Source organism: Podarcis vaucheri, assembly GCF_965113315.1.
Source record: "Podarcis vaucheri genome assembly, chromosome: 16".
In the NCBI taxonomy this organism is placed as follows: Eukaryota; Metazoa; Chordata; class Lepidosauria; order Squamata; family Lacertidae; genus Podarcis; species Podarcis vaucheri.
The window spans coordinates 30,432,704-30,441,641 of record NC_138754.1 but is presented as its reverse complement, the minus strand read 5'-3'; the positions used below and the strand labels follow the sequence as shown (position 1 = coordinate 30,441,641).

The window sequence follows — 8,938 nt, the reverse complement described above, 5'->3', positions numbered from 1 at the left end:
TGATCAGCAAGTCTGTGGTCTAAACCACAGAGCCACCTGCATCCCATGTATTGAAACCCACGTTTCAATACATGGGACCCTGCCAAATCCACTTTCAAATCATAGCATGCTTCTGTGTGCATGTGAAAATTCATTGTAAAAGCATAAGAACATGCGGCTGCAGGATCAGGCCAGGGGCCAGCCAGATGCCTGTGGGAAGCCTGCAAACAGGACCTGAGTGCAACAGCACTCTGCCCATCTGTGATTCCCAGCATTCAGCATGGGGCGTACTGTTTCCAACAGCAAAGCCAAAAAAGTGTCATGAATTTGTGGCACTTTGGCTTATAAAAGGTATAGCATCTTGATTTTTTAAAATAAAAAAATATTGTCAGTTGTCTCAAATCAAAGCTGTAATAACCACAGCTCATATCCATGCCTGCAAGAATGCTGTTAAAAAAACAGACCCCGTGCTTGAAGGCACTGCAGTGGTACAAAAGCCTGTATGTGAAGCGTAGATCTTCCTGCTTTTTATATGGCATCAATTCCACCAGCTAATTACAGCTTGCATCTAAGCTCGCATATTGCATGGTAAAAAAAGAGAACATGCCAGCACTGCCTCATGGTGCAGCTGTGCTATGAAATGTGTGCCACTCGGCTGAGAGACCAGCCACTTTTGTGCTCTCCTTTAATTCTTTCTATTCCAGCTGGTCCTTATAACAACATTGTAACTAAGATCTAGTTTCTCGCTTCTCTCTCCCCACCCCCAAACTGACTTTTTCCCTTTAGTGGTGCCTTTTAAGATTGTACGCCTGAGGTTACAGCAACTGTTTATTCAGCTTTATTAAGGAAAACATTTCAGCTAAAGGAAAAGACGAAAACTCTTATTAGCAGCACAGATTTGAGACATGCGTCAAATTCACCACCCCATCAGAATTTACGTCACCCAGTGAGCTTTGTGCCTGAGTGGAGATTTGAACCCTGGTCTTCCAGGTCATAGTCAAAACACTAATTATTGCGCTATACTGGATCTTATTCCAGGCATTGCAAGCCTGCTGTCCTCTAGCTGTTTTGTACAGCAAGTCCCATCTTCCCTGGCCATTGACCACCCTAGCTGGTGTTGATGGGAGCGGGAGTCTGAAATCATCTGTAGAGCACCATACTGGCAACTCCAGTGCAAAAACAGATACTGATGGTATGGATGATGCTCTTCCCTTGTCATTTTAGCAATCAGATCACAAAAATTAAGTGTTTAAATCCACAGCTCATAATTGCGCACATTCAGCTCTTTATATCCAGTGCTTTGTTGTAAACCATTACAAAGAGATAGCTACATGGTTTTCACAGAGAAGCTTCCAAATCAGCAAGCAGCATATAAAAAAAGACAGTAAAGGTAAAAGGTAAAAGACCCTTGGATGGTTAAGTCTAGATGAAATTGACTATGGCAGTGATAGCCAAACTTGGCCCTCCAGCTGTTTTCGGACTACAACTCCCATCATCCCTAGCTAACAGGACCAGTGGTCAGGAATGATGGGAACTGGAGGGCCCAGTTTGGCCATCACTGGACTATGGGGTGCGGCGCTCATATTGCTTCAGGTAGAGGGAGCCGGCGTTTGTCCGCAGACAGTTTTCTGGGACTTGTGGCCAGCATGACTAAACAGCTTCTGGCACAACGGGACTCCGTGACGAGTGCCAGAGCGCACCAAAACACCATTGACCTCCCTGCTGTAGTGGTACCTATTTATTTACTCACACTGGTATGCTTTCAAAATGCTACGTTGGCAGGAGCTAGGACAAAGCCATGGGAGCTCACCCCATCACATGGATTCAATCTGCCAACCATACGATCGGCAAGCCCAAGAGGCTCAGGAAGATAGCCTCTTCTGAGTTGATGCCTCCTACAACATTTGTGTATCATGAAAACACATTAGCTACCACTTTCCTCCAGCAAAATTCTATACCTCTCCCTCTTCTTAAACTTGACAACAGCCTCAGTATTTTTTGGCTGATCATCTCAGGGTGGAGAAGGCTGTATAGACCAATAGTAACACCACTAACTTCCCCCAGGAGCAAACTGGCAGCTATTGCAGTTCTTTGAGTACAGGTGCAATCTGCTGCAGATTTTATGTTATAAATCGCTTTTAAGAGGTCTGTTTTGGCCCTGAGGGGTGGTCTGAAAAACACCAGTTAAGTTAATGAAATAGAAAATAAGTAAAACGTAGTCTAAAAGACCAGCAATTCAGAGAGAGATAAACTTGCTAAGTGTAAATCTAGCCACCCCAAGCACCTGTGTGCTCTAACAGTTTCCCAACGCGACAGAGTAGAACAGCATGAAACAGGTCCCCCCCCCAGCGATTTCTTTTTTTAAAATTGGTCAGGAACATGAAGGGGGGGGGAGAGAGAGAGAGAGATCACAGATGACAATGTTACTTGGTACAAAAATATTTTTCATCCTCTTATTACATAATCGGAGCAGCTTTCACGTTGAGGGGGAGGAACAGATGGCGAAAACTGCGGTGCTGCTTATCATTCAGCCCTTGTGGGCCCCATAGAAGTGAATGGGTCTTACATGCATCGAAGCACCTGCAGGACTGCAAGAAGTCAGCCTGTTGTGTTACTTACATTTATAGACCACCTCATCTGGAAAGTCACAGGCTACATGGGCAACACCCTACACCCTCAAACCAATAGAGAGTAATGGGCTACAATCCAAAAGCTGCTAGAGTTTGCGCTAATGGACTGGTGAGCTTTAATGTTGCGCAACAGAGGAACCCAAACTCAGCAGTTGTGCTTGCAGAAACTCACTGTGCGCAACCAACTGCACCATCTATTGTGCAACAAAGTTACAGGCAACTTGCTTGTGCACTCTCTTGTGCAAATATACACCCCGGTGTATTTAACTTGGTGCCATGTTGGATAAGGTAAAGGTAAAGGTAAAGGGACCCCTGACCGTTAGGTCCAGTTGTGACCGACTCTGGGGTTGCAGCGCTCATCTCGCTTTATTGGAGCCGACCTACAGCTTCCAGGTCATGTGGCCAGCATGACTAAGCCGCTTCTGGCAAACCAGAGCAGTGCACGGAAACACCGTTTACCTTCCCGCTGGAGCGGTACCTATTTATCTACTTGCACTTTGACGTGCTTTCGAACTGCTAGGTTGGCAGGAGCAGGGACCGAACAACGGGAGCTCACCCCATCGTGGGGATTCAAACTGCCGACCTTCTGATCGGCAAGTCTTAGGCTCTGTGGTTTAACCCACAGCGCCACCCAGTCCCGCTACGTTGGATAGAAACACATTTATTGTGTTGGCCCAGTGGCGTAGCATGGGTTGTCAGCACCCGGGGCAAGGCAAGTAATTTGCGCCCCCCATGCCTCTGGGAAGCCTACAATTGGGGCATGAACACAATCACCATTCTCCCCACTTGTGATTCTGAGGCATACTGCCTGCAACAGCAGTGGTAGAATGTAGCCATCATGGCTAGTAGACATGGAAAGCTTTGCCCTCCATAAATTTGTCTTATTTTTGTCTTATTTTTTTCCGAAGCCACCCGTGGCTACATCTGCTGAGAGCACCATTCTTTGGCCTCTCCTGAATCTTCCAACATTCATCTTCACCAGACAACCCTGAGGGCTAGTATTTGGGAGGAGAAAAAGCTTCCTGAATGCACAATGCATAATTTTATACGTTTCATCAGATGCGTTACAATTTTCCAATGGTTTTCTAATGTGGGAAGCATTCTCCAAAGGCTGTGGTGGGCAATCTGTGGTTCTCTAGATGTTGATGGACATCCTATCATCCCTGACAGTTTATCATGCTTGCTAGGATCTAGGGGAGGTGGAAGCCAATGATATATGGAGAGCAGTACGTTGACGACTCCTGAAAAGGCATGTTGCACCTTAATCTTTTAGAGAGTCATGGTTCCTCAGCTAGGTCTTGGTTTGCATTCAGGAATGAAAACAACACTAACAAGATGTGTGGAAGCCAATGCAGATGACAGAACAGAGGTGCATGAGGTTGTTGGGTGTGGAAATTATAAGGTTTGGCCACAGATGATGTCACCAGTGTCCTTAAGCAAAGGCTCAGATTTATTGCAGCCTATGTTTTTCTGGATTGCAGCCTTCTCCATCAGATATATGAAAGGTTATTCTCGGCTGACACACAAACACACACAAAAGTTAATATAAAGAGGTGTCAGAAGGCCACAGAACAGAGGAGGTGGTTGGTATCTCTGACATTTCTGTGAAAAGTTGAGATGTGCTGAAGATAAAGGGGCCACACGCATCTGTGTTAATAAGATGCCATTAGACTACGTGTTTTGCTTATCAACAATAAAGTGTAGAAACAAAGTACAATAAAAAAAATTCACACACAAGATTTTGATTTTTCACAGCAAACAAGAGTCTATTTAGATCACATCATGAAAATTACTAAAGCCCTTGAAGCTCATCAACAATATTATGTTCCAGTCTATAAGGATCTCATCGCTCTTTGCTTATCCGGATTGTTTTGCAAATTCCAGCATAGAACAATATTCCAGTTATAAACAAACATTCCTGATTCTTCTAATTTACTTGGCAACTCTTGCATTTATATTTAACACAGTTACCCCATTAATATCTTTGCCGTTCCCTGGAAGAAGTTTCAATACTAGCATAGACATTTATAATGTGGCATAAATTGTTTTGTTTTGACTGTATTTTATTTCAAAAGCTTTGAACACTTGACAGGGGGATGATTTTATTTTTCAGAAAGAGGAAAAAGTTTATTGACCATTCTGCTTTGATAATCCCTACCTTGCCTTTCCCCTCTTTGCCGGAAGGCTCAAAGCACGATCCTTTCAGGTCACATCAATAGCTACCATTCTGTGTGCAGTGGTTCAATACTTAACATTTTTGAAAACAAATCAGAGCAAAGATCAAGTCTCTTGTTTTGGATCAGAAAGTGGGGTTTCTTCTTAGTGGCTTTGAAAAGCAAATACACTAGGAGCAATTCCAGTCTTCAGACAGCAGCTCAAAGTGGTGTCACCACGCTCCTTCCACAGCGATACTTCTTTTTTGAGAGTTTGTAGGTAGCACCACAAAGACAAAGCAAACAGGTAAAAACTTTCTTGCAAAAATAAAAAAAACCCACCAGCTGTATGACAGCAGTTGCAACTATGTTTGGTTTCTTTACCTTGTACCCAAAGTCTCTGGGAAGGTTAAACAGGCACAGGTGAATAAAATGAGTATTTTTTGCTACATTTGGGTGCCATGGGTATTAATCTCCCTGCCCCAGTGTCTGTGGGTAGAATAGCATGGGAACAGTAGATCTGTAAAAAGCAAAAACAAAAAGTTAAGAGCATTGTCTAGTCCAGCTGTTCTCAACCTGTGGGTCCCCAGATGTTGTTGGACTACAACTCCCATCATCCCTGAGCTCTGGCCTTGCTAGCCATGGATGATGGGAGTTGTAGTCCAACAACATCTGGGGACCCACAGGTTGAGAACCGCTGGTCTAGTCTAAGCCATGGTGCAGGGATGGGAACCTCTAGCAATCAAGATGTTCCTGACTAAAATTCCCATCATTCTTGCACATGGACTATGCCATCTAGGGATGGTGGGTGTTACAGCCCAAATTTGCCTGGGAACCAAAGGCTAGGAATTGCTGGTTCTAGAGGCTTGATGTAAGCATAAGAATAATAATTTTATTATTTATATTCCGCCTATCTGGCTGGGTTTCCCCAGCCACTCTGGGCGACTTACAGCACATAAAAAATGGTAAAACATTAGACGTTAAAAATTTCCCAATACAGGGTTGCCTTCAGATGTACACATGCAATGAATGAGATAAGAGGAGTAACTGTATCATATCAGACTGCAAGCATGGCAAATAGCCAGTATGGCAGGTAATGGACTGGTCCAGAATCCCATCTTCCTCTTAGCTGCTTGTCATTGCTTGACAAATCCCATCCCTTGTCAAAGAGGAATGTTCAAAATAAGTAATCATTGATGCCCAAATGCCTGGGGAAACAAAATGGCATCAAAATGATGGCAAATTTGGAGCCAAGTGGGCCTTTCTGGGGATGGAGTTCAGGGTGGCTCGGGACCGCACTACCTCAAGGACCGCCTCTTTCCATATGAACCTATTTTCAAAAAGGGGAAAATAGAGGACCCAAATAATTACCGCCCAGTCAGTCTGACATCAATACCAGGGAAGATTCTGGAGCAGATCATTAAGCAAACAGTCTGTGAGCACCTAGAAAGGAATGCTGTGATCACCAATAGTCAGCATGGATTTCTGAAAAATAAGTCATGTCAGACTAACCTGATCTCGTTTTTTGACAGAATTACAAGCCTGGTAGATGAAGGGAACGCAGTGGATGTAGCCTACCTTGATCTCAGCAAGGTGCCCCATGATATTCTTGTAAAGAAGCTGGTAAAATGCGGTCTTGACTATGCTACCACTCAGTGGATTTGTAACTGGCTGGCTGACCGAACCCAAAGGGTGCTCATCAATAGTTCCTCTTCATCCTGGAGAAGAGTGACTAGTGGGGTGCCACAGGGTTCTGTCTTGGGCCCGGTCTTATTCAACATCTTTATCAACGACTTGGATGATGGACTCAAGGGCATCCTGATCAAATTTGAGGATGACACCAAACTGGGAGGGGTGGCTAACACCCCAGAGGACAGGATCACACTTCAAAATGACCTTGACAGATTAGAGAACTGGGCCAAAACAAACAAGATGAATTTTAACAGGGAGAAATGTAAAGTATTGCACTTGGGCAAAAAAAAATGAGAGGCACAAATACAAGATGGGTGACACCTGGCTTGAGAGCAGTACATGTGAAAAGGATCTAGGAGTCTTGGTTGACCACAAACTTGACATGAGCCAACAGTGTGACGCGGCAGCTAAAAAAGCCAATGCAATTCTGGGCTGCATCAATAGGAGTATAGCATCTAGATCAAGGGAAGTAATAGTGCCACTGTATTCTGCTCTGGTCAGACCTCACCTGGAGTACTGTGTCCAGTTCTGGGCACCACAATTCAAGAAGGACACTGACAAACTAGAACGTGTCCAGAGGAGGGCAACCAAAATGGTCAAAGGCCTGGAAACGATGCCTTATGAGGAACGGCTAAGGGAGCTGGGCATGTTTAGCCTGGAGAAGAGGAGGTTAAGGGGTGATATGACAGCCATGTTCAAATATATAAAAGGATGTCACATAGAGGAGGGAGAAAGGTTGTTTTCTGCTGCTCCAGAGAAGCGGACACGGAGCAATGGATCCAAACTACAAGAAAGAAGATTCCACCTAAACATTAGGAAGAACTTCCTGACAGTAAGAGCTGTTCGACAGTGGAATTTGCTGCCAAGGAGTGTGGTGGAGTCTCCTTCTTTGGAGGTCTTTAAGCAGAGACTTGACAACCATATGTCAGGAGTGCTCTGATGGTGTTTCCTGCTTGGCAGGGGGTTGGACTCGATGGCCCTTGTGGTTTCTTCCAACTCTATGATTCTATACACAAACCCTGAGATCATCTTCTGAGGCCCTTCTTCATGTGCCTCCTCCTCAAGAGGTCCAGAGGGTGGTAACACGAGAAAGGGCCTTCTCTGCAGTGGCTCCCCGTCTGTGAAATGCTCTCCCCAGGGAGGTTTGCCTGGCGCCACCATTACACACTTTTAGGCGCCAGGCAAAAACGTTCCTTTTTAACCAGGCCTTTAGTTGATTTGATTGACATCCTATACCCTTTTAAAATGTGTGTGGGGTGTTTTTGTGTGTGTGGGGGGGTATTGTTTTTTATTTTGATTATGGATTTTGTGGTTTTATATTGTGATTTTATTCTGTAAGCCGCCCCGAGACCTGTGGGTATAGGGCAGTATATAAATTCAATAAACAAATAAATAAAATAAAATGGAGGCAGTTTGTGGGGAAGTCAGGCGGCAGTTAGTTCCAGTTGAGCCAATGGGGGGATAGAGATAGGCAAATTTGTCAGTTTTGGTTTATTTCAGTTAATTTTTCCATTCCTAAGTTTGTTTCTCCACATTTCCACATCAGCTTGTGATCTATTTTTTTAAAAGGGTGTGAAAATTCACCAGCATTTTTGTGCAAATTTCTATTTCTATGCACAGTTTCGCCTAATATACACATTTCTGCAAAACATTTCCTTCTAACATAATGCATTTTTAGTGTCATTGTCACTAATATTTGCAGTCCGCATGAACACTTTAATGCCTGCATATGCGGTTTGGCTGGAGAACTGCATTGCAAAATTCAGAGAGGTGCAAATTTCAAAGGATGGCCACATTTCGGTTGACACGTTGTTTCAGAAAAGTGTGCATTAGATAGGTTCACCTTTAAATCTGAACTGAATCAAATTTCAACTACATCCCGAGGAGGGAGATATGCTGTCACCTTTCCCTCTGTCCTAAGGGAGGTAGAGTGGTAGAGGATGGGATGTTTTGCCAAACTCACCATGTAACACAGCACCTTTTTTCAATTTCAAGCACCAAAATGCAGAGCTGGCGGCATGAAAAAGTAACAACAATAACAACCATAGCTGTCAACCATCCCTTATTTGGCAGGAAACTCCCTTATCCCAGCGCCGTGTCCCGCTGCTGTCCCTTATTGATGATGTCCCTTAAATTTCCCGGGTTTCAAAGGAAGCAGCTCTTCTCCCTCCCTCCCTGCTGGCCAGGGAGGAGGGAGGCTCCAACTGTGTTGCTTGGCTGCGTTGCTCACCCAATAAGAAGTCTAAGAACAACGGGGGGGGGGTGGAGCTTGCATGCCTTGTGCCAATCATATCGGCCGCGTTGCCTGGGGACTCGCCTTTGCTCAGCGCTTCCCAGCGGAGAGGTGACGGTGATTTTCCTTGCTGCATCCCCTTTGCTGGGTTGCTGCACTGTGGGAACCACCACTTGCGGCTTCGTTTGGTTGTTAGCTGGGCTTTCTGCCTTTGGCTCGGAGGGGCTCAGAAGTTGAACGTACCTGTGCCC

The 8,938-nt window shown here is 44.7% G+C and overlaps 1 long non-coding RNA gene across 1 annotated transcript; it reads right to left on the bottom strand.

Moving 5' to 3' along the window:
- Window positions 1-4,348: 4,348 nt before the first annotated feature.
- Window positions 4,349-6,089, bottom strand: LOC309521407. The gene is made up of 2 exons (XR_014214662.1): window positions 5,458-6,089; window positions 4,349-5,338 (listed from the first exon to the last, which is right to left on the bottom strand). It is a non-coding gene; the product is annotated as an uncharacterized lncRNA (long non-coding RNA).
- Between the last annotated feature and the right edge of the window lie 2,849 nt (window positions 6,090-8,938).